The sequence below is a fragment of the Nomascus leucogenys genome, chromosome 10, assembly GCF_006542625.1.
Source record: "Nomascus leucogenys isolate Asia chromosome 10, Asia_NLE_v1, whole genome shotgun sequence".
NCBI classification, from domain to species: Eukaryota; Metazoa; Chordata; class Mammalia; order Primates; family Hylobatidae; genus Nomascus; species Nomascus leucogenys.
The window spans coordinates 48,941,568-48,958,093 of NC_044390.1; the positions used below are offsets into that span (position 1 = coordinate 48,941,568).

Below are 16,526 nucleotides of genomic sequence, written 5' to 3' on the forward strand. Positions count from 1 at the left end.
CATAACTGAGATAGATTCTGGGGAAATCATTTGATTCCTTGGTCAAGTAGTGCCTCACTGACTCCTGTTAACTCCCTGGCTATACAAGTTAATTTTTCAATAAACATTTTTAACTATTTTGAGGTAGATTTTCTTCAACTGGCAACTGTAAGAGACTTGGTTAGTCAGCACTACTGATAGTACTGATAATTACACTAAAGGCAGGAATAGGTAAAAGTCTCTTGCTTACTTCTTAAGAAACGTCTTATCAAGAACAGAAATTTGCAACAGCCAAAATAATGCCTTGTTTAAAACTCACAACCATTACCTTTTTTTTCCTTATGCATGGTAAAAAAAAAAAAAAAAAAAAAAGCTCTAAGCAGTACGCCATTCATGTTTTATTTTCTTACAAATGACCTTGACCCCTTTGGAAAATATTGGCTCATCAAGTGTTATTCCTATACTTTACTTAGCCAATGCCCTATCGTTGGTGATTTAGGCATTTACAAAGTTTTGTTCTTATGAGGAAAACCTTCATGTATAGTATCTTGTACTTTTTTTTAGAGATCCTTAAGAAAGATTTTCAAAAGTGGAATGACTAGAACAAAGGTGAGATTGTTTTCATGAATCAATATATAGCGTTAAGTTGCTTTCTAAAGAAGATATGGGCATATTAGGGCACAGTGCTTCAAATCACACCAGTTTTAGCTTCTAGTTCAGCTTTGGATACTTAAAACAATTCCTACTGATGTGAAGGACGAACACTATTGAGGCTCTAACTTATATTTGTTTATTAGATTATACACTTTGACCATTTTTCCATAGTTAAAAATGTTATTTCCACTTTGATGAGTTTATATCATTTGTACATACTGTATGTACTGAATTCACTAGGAATTTACTAGTGTTTATTTGCATGGGGTTTTCAGAAAATGTTCATTTTATGTCTATAGCCTACCACAATTTTCTATATAACTTGTAATTTCTGCTGATGACAAATACCACATATTGCTATTTTATAGAATGGATACTTAAGCCATTAGACAGAAACTTAAACACATACACTGTTATTTCTGCATTCTCCATTAACTCTTTTCCCAAGAGCCTAAGGAGACTCTGAGAAATCACACTACTCTTTTTTCATTGTCACAAAAGACTGCCAACTATTAAATAAAATATTAGGCCCCATAGACAGGCACATGCAGAGATTTGGAGATATCCAGAGGACAAAAACACAGTAACTACACAACTTATATGTGAATGCCTTCAAAAATTATTTTTGTAACCTCCTAAAATGTTTGAAACTAGGAAAATAATTTTGATCTCATGATTAGGGGTTATAACTATCACGTATTTTAAGACCCAGTGTTTTTGTATTATCAATTTAAATTACAACGTAATCTGGCAGCATAATAGAATGATGGGGAAACATATGACTTAAAAACAGTTGTGCCCAGGTCTAAATGTAAACATCCCTCAGAGGAAGGAATCTGTAGACCCGCTGACACTGAATACTGGTTTTTCTCTAGATTCTATTAGTCGTAAGATCTATCTCAATTGTAAAGATGTTAAAAACGTAACAAAACAATGTATGCAATTTAGAATAACTAAAATGCATTATTAAAGGCCAAAGGTGTTAAAATTATGCACTGTAAACTGGCAAGAAATAACTTTTCCTGTCAAAATATTAATAGGAAGAGGGCAGTAATGAAGGAATTAACTGACAGAAGGAGCATATTCAGAGAAAGAGATTAATTTCAACATATTACTTTCATATATCCCAATTAAATAAAATACGTCAACACTTTCTGAGCCAACTGCTAGGCATCTGTTTATGTAAAGGCTTACTGCATTTAGCGACCTGCTCTATCATCCCTATACTGTACCTGGTATTAGTTTTATGGCCCATAAAAACATTCCAAGTCTCTCAATTATGATGCAGTTTGAGATTTTATCTAAGGCCAGACTTTTCACACATCAGATGCTACCTACCTGCTAGCCTTGAGCTGGCCTGCCTGTATCACCTGAGGGCACATGTGGAGCTCCTTGGTGCCCATCTCAAGCTCACTCATGCCTTGGTTCTGCTTTCCCAGGTCGGACAACCCCACCTTGGGCTTCCTAACCACTGCTGTTCCTCCATGTCAGTTCTCAGTCTTGCCATAACTTTTCAACTCCTTGATCTGTTTTAGTGACAGTGACTGAGCTGTGACATTTCATATTAGGTAGTATACTTTCCCCCTTTATATGTTTCTTTTTTTTTTTTTGACAGATCCTCGCACTGTCACTCATGCTGGAGTGCAGTGGTGTGATCTCGGCTCACTGCAAGCTCCACCTCCCAGGTTCATGCCATTCTTCTGCCTCAGCCTCCCGAGTAGCTGGGACTACAGGCACCCTCCACCACGCCTGGCTAATTTTTTGTATTTTTAGTAGAGACGGGGTTTCACCTTGTTAGCCAGGATGGTCTCGATCTCCTGACCTCGTGATCCACCCACCTCAGCCTCCTAAAGTGCTGGTATTACAGGTGTGAGCCACCGTGCCTGGCCTATATATGTCTTAAGAGCACTTAACTCTACTTCTTAGGCTTTTAAGAACATTTCTGAGCCAAGTGTGGTGACTCATGCCTCTAATCCCAACACTTTGCGTGGTTAATGTGGGAGAATTGCTTGACACCAGGAGTTTGAGACCAGCCAGGACAACACAGTGAGACCCTCATCTCTATAAAACGTATTTTGAAAATTAGCCAGACATAGTGGTACACGCTTATAGTCATAGCTACTTCAGATGCTCTGAGGTGGGAGAATTGCTTGAGCCCAGGAGTTCAAGGCTACAGTGAGCTACAGTCATGCCACTGCACTCCAGCCTGAGTGACAGCAATAATCTGTCTTTAAAAGAAAAAGAACACTTCTGGGTTATAAGTACCTCCTTTTCATTTCTCACCATTGACTGTTGCAGTTTGAACTCTAAAGCCTAATTACTTTAATAAACTTTAAGAAAGTAAAATAAAAAGGGTATTCAAATAAACTCATGAGTCGTTCTATATATTCTAGTCTTATGTAGAATTTACACTCTCAGTTTACCAAGTCTTATATATCCAAACCTTGAAAAACCTAATTTGTACTTCTCAGAGGCCTTGTCCTCACATGTAAAACAAGTATAATTCTTATATCAACAAATTCAAAACATTATGAGGATCAAATGAAATGCAAGAGCAAACTATATACTAAAAAATGAACAATAAATTACAAAGAAAAGCTTTCACAAATTAACTCAAAAGCAAAAAATGAATGGTTAGCATTCACTGGAAAACCAATGCCAAAATAACATCTTGAGCAAATATGCACTTTGTCTACCCACTGAAGTTAAGGGAAAAACTGTCACACATCATCATCAAGAATCCCTTGCAGTGGTTTTTTTTTTTTTACAGTAAGCAAATATATGTTTCCCCTGCCTTCTTTTATGTATATTAGTGTACATTCTCCTCCTTGCTTTTTTTTTTTTGAGATGGAGTCTTGCTTTGTTGCCCAGGCTGGAGTGCAGTGGCGCAATCTCAGCTCACTGCAAGCTCCACCTACTGTGTTCACACCATTCTCCTGCCTCAGCCTCCCAAGTAGCTGGGACTACAAGTGCCTGCCACCAGGTCCGGCTAATTTTCTGTATTTTTAGTAGGGTTTCACTGTGTTAGCCAGGGTGGTCTTGATCTCCTAACCTCGTGATCTTCCCACCTTGGCCTCCCAAAGTGCAGGATTACAGGCGTGAGCCACTGTACCCAGCCCCTCATTGCTTTTTTTTTACATAATATAACCTGGAAATCACTCCACAGCAGTAAAGAGAGATTTCATTCTTTTTTACAGCTCCATAGTTCTCCTTTGCATTGTTGTATCAGTTTATTTTGCCAGTCCCTTTCTAAACGTTTGAGTTATTTCCAATATTTTGCTATTGAAAATAATAGAACAAAAATTTTGTGTTTATGTTATTTTATATTCATGGATACACCTTCAGGAAAAATTATTCACAGTAGAATTTCTGGATTAAATGCATTACAGGAGATCTGTTCCAAGATGGTCAGATAGGAAAAGCTCCGGGCTGCAGCTCCCAGTGTGATCGAAGCAGAAGATGGGTGATTTGTGCATTTCCAACTGAGGTACCTGGTTCATCTCATTGGCACTGGTTGGACAGTGGGTGCAGCTCACGGAGGGCAAGCCAAAGCAAGGTGGGGCATCACCTCACCCAGGAAGCTCAAGGGGCCAGGGGATTTCCCTTTCCTAGCCAAGGGAAGCCATGACAGACTGTACCTGGAAAAATGGGACACTCCGGCCCAAATACTGTGCTTTTCCCAAGGTCTTAGCAACTGGCAGACAAGGAGATTCTCTCCCATGCCTGGCTTGGTGGGTCCCACACCCACAGAGCCTTGCTCACTGCTAGCACAGCAGTCTGAGATCGAACTGTGAGGCAGCAGAGTGGCTGGGGGAGGGGCATCCACCATTGCTGAGGCTTGAGTGGGTAAATAAAGTGGCTGGAAGCTTGAACTGGGCGGAGCCCACTGCAGCTCAGTAATGCCCACTGCCTCTATAGACTCCACCTCTGTGGGCAGGGCATAGCTGAACAAAAGGCAGCAGACAGCTTCTGCAGGCTTAAACGTCCCTGTATGACAGCTCTGAAGAGAGCAGTGGTTCTCCCAGCACAGTGTTTGTGCTCTGAGAACAGACAGACTGCCTCCTCAAGTGGGTCCCTGACCCCAGTGTAGCCTAACTTGGAGACTGCCCCCAGTATGGGCTGACCGACACCTCATACTGCCAGGTGCCCCTCTGAGACAAAGCTTCCAGAGGAAGGATTAGGCAGCAATATTTGTTGCGATGCAATATTTGTTGTTATGCAGCCTCTGCTAGTGATACCCAGGCCAACAGGGTCTGGAGTGGACCTCCAGCAAACTCCAACAGACCTGTAGATGATGGAAATGACTATTAGAAGGAAAACTAACACAGAGAAAGGAATAGCACCAACATAAACAAAAAGGACATCTACACCAAAACCCTACCTGTAGGTCACCAGCATCAAACAACGAAGGAAGATAAAACCACAAAGATGGGGAGAAACCAGAACAGAAAAGCTGAAAATTCTAAAAACCAGAGTGCTTCTTATCTTCCAAAGGATTGGTGCTCCCTGCCAGCAATGGGACAAAGCTGGACGGAGAATGACTTTGACGAGTTGACGGAAGTAGGCTTCAGAAGGTCGGTAATAACAAACGTCTCTGAGCTAAAGGAGCATGTTCAAACCCATTGCAAGGAAGCTAAAAACCTTGAAAAAAGGTTAGACAAATGGCTAACTAGAATAAACAGTGTAGAGAAGACCTTAAATGACCTGATGGGGCCGAAAACTATGGCACAAGAACTTAGTGATGCATGCACAAGCTCCAGTAGCCAATTCGATCAAGAGGATGGAAGGGTATCAGTGAATGAAGATCAGATTAATGAAATAGAGAAGACAAGGTTAGAGAAAAAAAGAGTAAAAAGAAATGAACAAATCCTTCAAGAAATATGGGACTATGTGAAAAGACCAAATCTATGTTTGATAGGTGTACCTGAAAGGGATGGGGAGAATGAAACCAAGTTGGAAAACAGTCTTCAAGATATCATCCAGGAGAACTTCCCCAACTTAGCAAGGAAGGCTAACATTTAAATTCAAGAAATACAGAGAACACTGCAAAGATACTCCTCTAGAAGAGCAACCCCAAGACACATAATTGTCAGATTCACCAAGGTTGAAATGAAGGAAAAAATGTTAAGGGCAGCCAGAGAGAAAGGTCGGGTTACCCACAAAGGGAAGCCCATCAGACTAACAGCAGATCTCTCGGCAAAAACCCTATAAGGCAGAAGAGAGTGGGGGCCAATATTCAACATTCTTAAAGAAAAGAATTTTCAACCCATAATTTCATATCCAGCCAAACTAAGCTTCATAAGTGAAGGAGAAATAAAATCCTTTACAGACAAGCAAATGCTGAGAGAGATTGTCACCACCCAGCCTGCCTTACAAGAGCTCCTGAAGAAAGCACTAAACATGGAAAGAATTAACCAGCACCAGCTACCACAAAAACATGTCAATTTGTTAAGACCATCAATGCTATGAAGAAACTGCATCAACTAATGATGCAAAATAAACCAGCTAATATCATAACGACAGGAACAAATTCACACATAACAATATTAACCTTAAATGTAAATAGGCTAAATGCCCCAATTAAAAGACACAGACTGGCAAATTGGATAAAAAGTCAAGTCCCATCAGTGTGCTGTATCCAGGAGACCCATCTCACATGCAGAGACACACAAAGGATCAAAATAAAGGGATGGAGGAAGATCTACCAAGCAAATGGAAAGCAAAAAAAGCAGGGGCTGCAATCCTAGTCTCTGACAAAACAGACTTTAAACCAACAAAGATCAAAAGAGACAAAGAAGGCCATTACATAATGGTAAAGGGATCAATTCAACAAGAAGAGCTAACTATCCTATATATGCACCCAATATAGGAGCACCCAGATTCATAAAGCAAGTCCTTAGAGACCTACAAAGAGACTTAGACTCCCACACAATTATAATGGGAGACTTTAACAGCCCACTGTCAATATTAGACAGTTCAACGAGACAGAAGGTTAACAAGGATATCCAGGAATTGAACTCAGCTCTGCACCAAGCAGACCTAATAGACATCTACAGAACTTTCCACCCCAAATCAACAGAATATACATCCTGAGCACCACATGGCACTTATTCTAAAATTGACCAGATAATTGGAAGTAAAGCATTCCTCAGTGAATGTAAAAGAACAGAAATCACAACAAACTGTCTTTCACGCCACAGTGCAATCAAATTAGGATGTTCTTTGAAACCAATAAGAACAAAGACACAATGTACCAGAACATCAGGGACATGTTTAAAGCAGTGTGTAGAGGGAAATTTATAGCATTAAATGCCCACAAGAGAAAGCAGGAAAGCTCTAAAATCGACACCCTAACATCAAGAACTAGAGAAGCAAGAGCAAACAAATTCAAAAGCTAGCAGAAGGCAAGAAATAACTAAGATCAGAAGAGAACTGAAAGAGATAGAGACATGAAAAACCCTTCAAAAAATCAATGAATCTAGGAGTTGGATTTTGAAAAGATCAACAAAATTGATAGACCACTAGCAAGACTAGTAAAGAAAAAAAGAGAGAAGAATAAAATAGATGCAATAAAAAATGATAAAGGGGATATGACCACTGATCCCACAGAAATACAAACTGCCATCAGAGACTACTATAAACACCTCTATGCAAACAAACTAAAAAATCTAGAAGAAATGGATAAATTCCTCGACACATACACCCTCCCAAGACTAAACTAGGAAGAAATTGAATCTCTGACTAGACCAAAAATAGGCTCTGAAATTGAGGCAATAATTAATAGTCTACCAACAAAAAAAAGTCCAGGACCATACAGATTCACAGCCAAATTCTACCAGAGGTACTAAGAGGAGGTGGTACCATTCCTTCTGAAACTATTCCAATCAATAGAAAAGGAGGCAGTCCTCTGTAACTCATGAGGCCAGCATCATCCTGATACCAAAGCCTGACAGAGAAACAACAGAAAAAGAGAATTTCACACCAATATCCCTGACGAACATGGATGTGAAAATCCTCAATAAAATACTGGCAAACTGAATCCAGCAGCACATCAAAAAGCTTATCCACCACAATCAAGTTGGCTTCATCCCTGGGATGCAAGGCTGGTTCAACTTATGCAAATCAATAAACATAATCCATCACATAAACAGAACCAATGACAAAAACCACATGATTATCCCAATAGATCCAGAAAAGGCTTTTGACAAAATTCAATAGCCCTTCATGCTAAAAACTCTCAATAAACGAGATATTGATGGAACATATCTCAAAATAATAAGAGGTATTTATGACAAACCCACAGCTAATATCATACTGAATGGGCAAAAACTGGAAGCATTCCCTTTGAAAATTGGCACAAGACAAGGATACCCTCTCTCACCATTCCTATTCAACACAGTGTTGGAAGTTCTGGCCAGGGCAATCAGGCAAGAGAAAGAAATAAAGGGTATTCAAATAGGAAAAGAGGAAGTCAAATTGTCCCTATTTACAGATGACATCATTATATATTTAGAAAACCTCATCATCTCAGCCCAAAATCTCCTTAAGCTGATAAGCAGCTTCAGCAAAGTCTCAGGATACAAAACCAATGTGCAAAAATCACAAGCATTCCTATACACCAATAACAGACAAACAGAGAGCCAAATCATTAGTGAACTCCCATTCACAATTGCTACAAAGAGAATAAAATACCTAGGAATTCAACTTACAAGGGACATGAAGGACCTATTCAAGGACAACTACAAACCACTGCTCAATGAAATAAAAGGGACACAAACAAATGGAAGAATACTGGGGGAACCTACCCCCAATATTTTAAAATAGGTCCTTTCTATTTTCCATATGTGTCAGCCGGCTGAGAAATAAAGAGAGACAGTACAAAGAGAGGAATTTTACAGCTGGGCTGCCAGGGGTGACATCACATATCGGTAGGACCATGATGCCCGCCTGAGTCTCAGACCAGCAAGTTTTTGTTAAGGGTTTCAAAAGGGGAGGGGGTGTAAGAACAGGGAGTAGGTACAAAGATCACATGCTTCAACGGGCAAAAAGCAGAACCACTGATAAGGGTCCAACAAAGATCACATGTTTCTGAAGGAACAGGACAAAATGCAAAAGCAGAACCACTGATAAGAGTCTTATGTTCAGTGGTGCATGCATTGTCTTGATAAACATCTTAAACAACACAAAACAGGGTTCGAGAGAAGAGAACTGGTCTGATCACAAATTTACCAGGGTGGAGTTTTCCCAACCCTAGTAAGCCTGAGCGTTCTGCAGGAGACCAGGGCATATCTCAATCCTTACCTCAACTGCACAAGACAGACATTCCCAGAGCGGCCATTTATAGACCTCCCCCTCAGAACACATTCCTTTCCTAGGGTATTAATATTAATATTCCTTGCTAGGAAAAGAATTTAGCAATATGTTTCCTACTTGCACATCCGTTTATAGGCTCTGCAAGAATCAAAATATGGTTCTTTTTGCCCGACCCCGCAGGCAGTCAGACCTTATGGTTGTCTTCCCTTGTTCCATAAAAATCACTGTTATTCTGTTCTTTTTCAAGGTGCACTGATTTCATATTGTTCAAACACACATGGTGTTTTTTTTTTTTTTTTTTTGAGATGGAGTCTTGCTCTGTTGCCCAGGCTAGAGTGCAGTGGTGCGATCTCGGCTCACTGCAAGCTCCACTTCCTGGGTTCACGCCATTCTCCTGCCTCAGCCTCCCAAGTAGCTGGGACTACAGCAAACACATGTTTTGCAATCAGTTTTTACAGTTAACACAATTATCACAGTGGTCCTGAGGTGACGTACATCCTCAACTTACAAAGATAACAGGATTAAGAGATTAAAGTAAAGATAGGCATAAGAAATTATAAAAGTATTATTTTGGAACTGATAAACTTCCATATTAAGATGAAATCTTCACAATTTATGTTGTTCTGCTGCGGCTCCAGCCTGTCCCTCCATTCGGGGTCCCTGACTTCCTGCAACAGAAGAACAATCCATGCTCATGGATAGGAAGAATCAATATAGTGAAAATGGCCATACTGCCCAAAATAATTTATAGATTCAATGCCATCCCCATCAAGCTACCAATGACTTTCTTCACAGAATTGGAAAAAACTACTTTAAAGTTCATATGGAACCAAAAAAGAGCCCACATTGCCAAGACAGTCCTAAGCATAAAGAATAAAGACAATAAAGAGCCCACATTGCCAAGACAATCCTAAGCAAAAAAGAATAAAGCTGGAGGCATCACGCTACCTGACTTTAAACTATACTACAAGGCTACAGTAAACAAAACAGCATGGGATTGGTACCAAAACAGATATATAGACCAATGGAACAGAACAGAGGCCTCAGAAATAACACCACACGTCTACTGTCATCTGATTTTTGACAAACCTGACAAAAACAAGAAATGGGGAAAGGATTCCCTATTTAATAAGTGGTGCTGGGAAAACTGGCTAGCCATACGCAGAAAACTGAAACTGGATCCCTTCCTTACACCTTACACAAAAGTTAATTCAAGATGGATTAAAGACTTAAATGTTAGACCTAAAACCATAAAAATCCCTAGAAAAAAACCTAGGCAATACCATTCAGGACATAGGCATGGGCAAGGACTTCATGTCTAAAACACCAAAAGCAATGGCAATACAAGCCAAAATTGACAAATGGGATCTAATTAAACTAAAGAGCTTCTGCACAGCAAAAGAAACTACCATCAGAGTGAACAGGCAACCTACAGAATGGGAGAAAATTTTTGCAACCTACTCATCTGACAAAGGGCTAATATCCAGAATCTACAATGAACTCAAACAAATTTACAAGAAAAAAACAAACACCCCATCAAAAAGTGGGCGAAGGACCTGAAAAGACACTTCTCAAAAGAAGACATTTATGCAGCCAAAAAACACATGAAGAAATGCAAATCATCACTGGTCATCGGAGAAATGCAACTCAAAACTACAACAAGATACCATCTCACGCCAGTTAGAATGGTGATCATTAAAAATTCAGTAAACAATAGATGCTGGAGAGGATGCGGAGAAATAGGAACACTTTTACACTGTTGGTGGGACTGTAAACCAGTTCAACCATTGTGGAAGACAGTGTGGCGATTCCTCAGGGATCTAGAACTAGAAATACCATTTGGCCCAGCAATCCCATTACTGGGTATATACCCAAAGGATTATAAATAATTCTACTATAAAGACACATGCACACATATGTTTATAGCAGCACTATTCACAATAGCAAAGACTTGGAACCAACCCAAATGTCCATCAATGATAGACTGAATTAAGAAAATGTGGTACATATACACCATGGAATACTATGTAGCCATAAAAAAGGATGAGTTCATGTCCTTTGTAGGGACATGGATGAAGCTGGAAACCATCATTTTCAGCAAACTATCACAAGGACAAAAAACCAAACACTGCATGTTCTCACTCATAGGTGGGAATTGAACAATGAGAACACTTGGACACAGGATGGGGAACATCACACACCAGGGCCTGTTGTGGGGTGTGGGGCTGGGGGAGGGATAGCATTAGGTGAAATACCTAATGTAAATGACAAGTTGATAGGTGCAGCAAACCAACATGGCACATGTATACCTATGTATCAAACCTGCACGTGTGCACACGTACCCTAGAACTTAAAGTATAATAAAAATAAATAAATAAATGCATTTACAATGCTGTAAGATTATGTCAAAGTTTTCTTTATGGAGCTGAGCCACTTTGCATTTCCACCAGCAACATATGGACACAACTTCCTTCACGGCCACACCAAAGAATGTATTGGAAAGTTTTTGAAATTTCTCCCAATAAGAGAGAAACTGCAGCATAGTTTTCATTTGCCCTTCTCTTATGTGTTAAGATGTGTTTAAAGACCATCTGCATTTTTTTGTGACTTGTCTATTGATCACTTTGCTACCTACTTCTGGATTCACTTAATTTCTTCAAGTCAGCCTATTTCAGGTCCTTCTTATTTTTCTGTTCACTGTTAACTCTCATCTGAACCACTCCAACAGCCTCCTAGCTGGTCTGCCTGCTTCCACCCTCACCTGCATCCCAGCATATTCTCACAGAGCAGCTAATCTGATCTTTTTCTTAAAGAACTATCAGTATTCCCTGGGCTATATTCCTCCAATGGCTTCTCATCACAAAATCTATAATCTTTGTCAAGGCTCATATTGCATACAAGGTCTTAACCCACCTGGTCTGCCTTTCACTCTGCTGCAGCCATCCTTGTGTCTTTATGTAAGGTCTTAACCACCTGGCCTGTCTTTCAATCTGCTGCAGCCACCCTTGTGGTTTTTTTGTGCTTTGGTCGAACAAAGTTTGCTTCCATTTAAGGAACTCAAAAGCCGCTATTCCTCTGTGTGGAAGCTCCCCACATCCTCACAAGGTTCCCCTCACTTTTAGAACTGCTCACATGTCACCTAAGGAAAGCAGTCAACTTCCACCTCCTTCCCTACTGTAAAACTCTCCTCCTCCTCAATCCATTGCTCTGTTTTGCTTTCTTCTAAACATTTCACCACCTCACATTCTTGATTATTCAAGTGCTGTTGATCCCTAGCTCCCTCTAGAATGTAAGGTTCAGAGTTAGGATGGGGAGTCTGTCTTGTATAGTACCATTTGCCCTGCATCTGGAACACATATGCTCATTAGATATGTTTCAGTATACCTAAAACTGGTTAAGTTCTCCCAGTTTTCCCACATCTTCTAAGATTTCTTCTAGTGCTGTCTCCTGATTGGTCATCTAAGACAGCATCAGAACTCTTAAAGGGGCAGCTATTCAGAACTGCCAAGAACCACAAAAGAGCTACCAAGAATCACAAAAACTTTAATGAGAAATGCTAATGTCCAGTGAAAAGTCAATGGTTAACTTCAGTTTGGCAAAGGAACATTTAATACTAAACTACCTTAGCTACAAAATGACTCATCCCATTGATTTATGTTCTGAGACAAAAATATACCATCTGAATTTTATAGGGAGGTACAATGCATCAGTTATCAAAGTACATATTTTATCTGTGTCCCCATGATCAAACAAAATGTAACTGTGTATGATGTTACTATAAAAGATATCCGATCATAAATGACAGGTAAATAAGTAATGCTCCAACCAGTCCATAGTTTACCAAGATTCTATTAGAAGGCATGAGGTAGAACAGGGTGCAGGTGCACAGGCATGGAAAGACATCCTGGAGTGCTCTCTAGATGTCAAGCACTGTTTCAGGAACTTATGTCATTATTTCACTGTGTTAGGTAAAAGTTAGGAAGCAGCACATATACAGTAATCTTGTTTTTGAAGAAATGTTATATTCACATGCATAAAGATTAAGAAAGGATCAATACCAGAATCATAATGAAAGTTAGCTTTGAGTATTCTGAGTATAACAAATTACTTTTCTGTATTTTCTGTATATTTTCCATTAAACACATTGGAAAGGAGGGCTTAAAATAGCTACTGAAAAGAGGACAAGTCTGTTGCTCAGAGGCTTTTTCACTTCATATTGTCCATTCTTTCCTTCACCCCTAGGGTAGGGGAAAGAAATGGGTCACTGGAGAACACCTTTACCCCCAAAATTAGTAAAGCTTCTAAAGTCAGAACATAAAAGGCTGCGTGAAAAATTGGTGAGTAATAGTGAAACTGAATAATATCACAGTACCTTATTTTGTGTTACAGTTACTACCTTGAGTTACATTAGCTATGCTGCTAAATGAAGGTAAGGTAGTAAAAAACACTTTTGAGTAATCTGAAATCTATTCCAGGTTCTTAGAAACAGCTTTTTGAAATGCCTTAAATAAATCTTGTTCTTCTGAAATGTTTCAGGAGAGAAGACAAAAGTAGAGCATAACTTGTGTCTAATTTTTTCTAAACAACTGAAATAATTCAATTCCTCATTGTAAAAAACAAAAATGTTTCACATCTAAGTAGAAATTTCTCAGTTTCCAGGAATACCAATATAAAATTGTCTCAAATAAAGATTTTAAAAGCAAACTTTCAATGTGTCTATACTTTTATCATTTGGTGTTCTGCTGTGTTCCTATGAAAAGTTAATAGGCAAATGATGAAATTGAGATTTTGCTTATTGTTTTATTGAATTCCACACAAATACAATTAAAAACACAAATTGAAATAAAAATTTAATGGTCATGGTAATCAACACAAAATGAGAAATTCTGTGCTCGCAAACTTTTTTTTAAAGCTATTCTGCTGTAACACTCCTTATCGCCCCATGCTTAATGCCTGGTTCCTTACCTGCCTCTTGCCACCTTCTCCTGTCCTATGCACTCTCAGCTTCAACTCACAGTAACCAAGAGAAGTTCTTTAGAATTTATCAACTTGTTTATTTGAATGACAAATCTGAGCTATTTCACTACCTCTACTTTTATTCTTATCCATTGAAATAAATGTATAGACATGAGATAGGGCCAGGCAAGATGGCAGATGCCTGTAGTCCCAGCAACTCAGGAGGCTGTGGTGGAAAAATCTATTGAGCCCAGGCCAGCAATTTGAGGCCAGCATGGGTAACGTCGTCACACTCTCCTTTATTTAGAAAAAAAATGAGGAGGTAAATGTTGCCTTTGAGTTGTGTAAAATGAACTTTAAATGGAATAAATAATTTTAAAAATCATTTTAAAATCATTTTAAAATACAGGTCTACTTTACAGGTAAAATATAAGATGCATTCTGGAGTTTTAAAAACTTTAAAGAACTAAATTCAGCATATCTATCATTTCCATGTCATTCTGAGGACTTAAAAACCTTAGTTCTGTTAAGTAGCTGTTTTACTAGTCATTTAAGATCTCTTTTTGTTTCTTCATTAGCAATACAGGGAGAACATACACAGGCCTTCTCTGTATTTGGAGGGGCCAAATGAGACATACATAAAACGTGTTGTAGGCCGAGCGAGGTGGCCCACGCCTGTAATCCCAGCCCTTTGGGAGGCTGAGGTGGGCGGATCACGAGGTCAAGAGATTGAGACCATCCTGGCCAACATAGTGAAACCCCGTCTCTACTAAAAATACAAAAATTAGCTGGGTGTGTTGGTGCGCACCTGTAGTCCCAGCTACTCAGAAGGCCAAGGCAGGAGAATTGCTTGAACCCAGGAGGTGGAGGTTGCAGTGAGCCGAGATTGCACCACTGAACTCCAGCCTGGCAACAGAGTGAGACTCCGTCTCAAAAAAAAAAAAAAAAAAAAAGTGAAAAAAGTGTTGTCAATCCTGAAGAATGACAATAAAGAGCCTATTTTGGGCTGTCATCCAAAACTACCCATCTACTAACTCATGTATAAAATCACTCAGAGTCTTACCTTACACTTCCAAGCAAAGCAGAAGTTTACACAAGTACTTACATGCTTTGTGGATAAAGGTATAATCAATTAATTCACATAACGTATTTATTTATTCTAAGACAATTCTGAAATATCCTGAAAAGTGAGTATAATACATCCCAGTTACAAAGTCACATTTATCATGAGTCTTAATTATTCTACCTTTTTAAAAACTTAAGAGCCCAACCAAAGTTTATATAGAAGAGCTACAAGACACTTCCTCTAAATTAATGAAATCTCTGACATTTAAATGAAACCAATGAACCAACTGGATTTAAATATCTTTACTATACAGTGTTTTCTATTTTGGAAGATTTACTTTTTATTCAAGACATATTGTTACCCAGAATTATTTTTACCTAGATTTATCTCTTTCCAAAATTTTAGAGGCAAAATTTTAAATGTTTCCTCTTTTCTACCTCCTCCCATTCCCCTGCCTCTCCCAGCAGTTTAAAGTCTGAAGAACTCCAACTCTCTTGTCTTTGAACAAGATGCTTCTGGCAGGAGGGGGAAGAGGAACCATGGCAACAAACACTCTTGCGTAGTTAAGGTCTGGCATTTTGACTTTCAATCTTTATATTACAAATTGAAGTCTAAACTTATGTTTCATCTCTTTGAAACTTTTGACTATGAACCACCCTACCTCTCTTTTAGAACAAGGAGGTAAATGAAGTCTGTTAAGTCACCAGAATAAATGTGGAGACCCATTTTGTGTTAAAATGGGAATTTTCTTTCTTTCTTTTTTTTTTTTTTTTTTTGAGGCGGAGTCTCACTCTGTCACCCAGGCTAGAGTTCAATAGCGCATCTTGGCTCACTGAAACCTCTGCCTCCTGGGTTCAAGCGATTCTCCTGCCTCAGCCTCCCAAGTAGCTGGGATTACAGGTGCCCGCCACCATGCCTGGCTAATATTTATTTATTTATTTATTTTTAGTAGAGATGTGGTTTTGTCATGTTGGCCAGGCTGGTCTCAAACTCGGGACCTCAGGTGATCCACCTGCCTAGGCCTCCCAAAGTGCTGGGATTACAGGCCTGAGCCACCACTCCCAGCATAAACTGGGAATTTTAAAGTAAACAGAACTTCATGGGTAAATTCCTTTGGGGGGAAAACACGTTAATTTTTCTGCAGCCCTGGCAGTAACACTTCACATCTTTCCCAATTATTCTAAGCATGCTCCATTTTTTTCCTTCTGTGTTCAAATTATAGTTAGAAGGAATTAGCAGTTTCTGTCAAGGTGACTTACAACAACCTATTAAGAATACCATGGCAACCTCTATTTTGAATTTAAATAAGAAATTCCAAAATATTTGGGTATGAATTGTCCTGAGTATTAGTATTAGTATTATTTCTTCCATACTCTAATAAATGGAAGGAAGGGAACACTTGGGCACTTACCTGGTTCCTTTACTTAGGCACCATCTGGATAGGTAAAGAGAGAGAATGGAATAGGTACTGGAATGCTGGGGTATTTGAGATATTATTTAGAAACAGGAGAGAATATACCAAAAAAAAAAAAGCCTCAAATAATGCTTCTTATGCCAA

General features: G+C 39.1%; 1 protein-coding gene across 1 annotated transcript in view; it reads right to left on the reverse strand.

Annotated features, from left to right (window-relative positions):
- LOC100586098 (cyclin-Y-like protein 2) overlaps positions 1-16,526 on the reverse strand; it is a 51,740-nt gene that overhangs the window by 34,693 nt on the left and 521 nt on the right. The window lies entirely within an intron of this gene.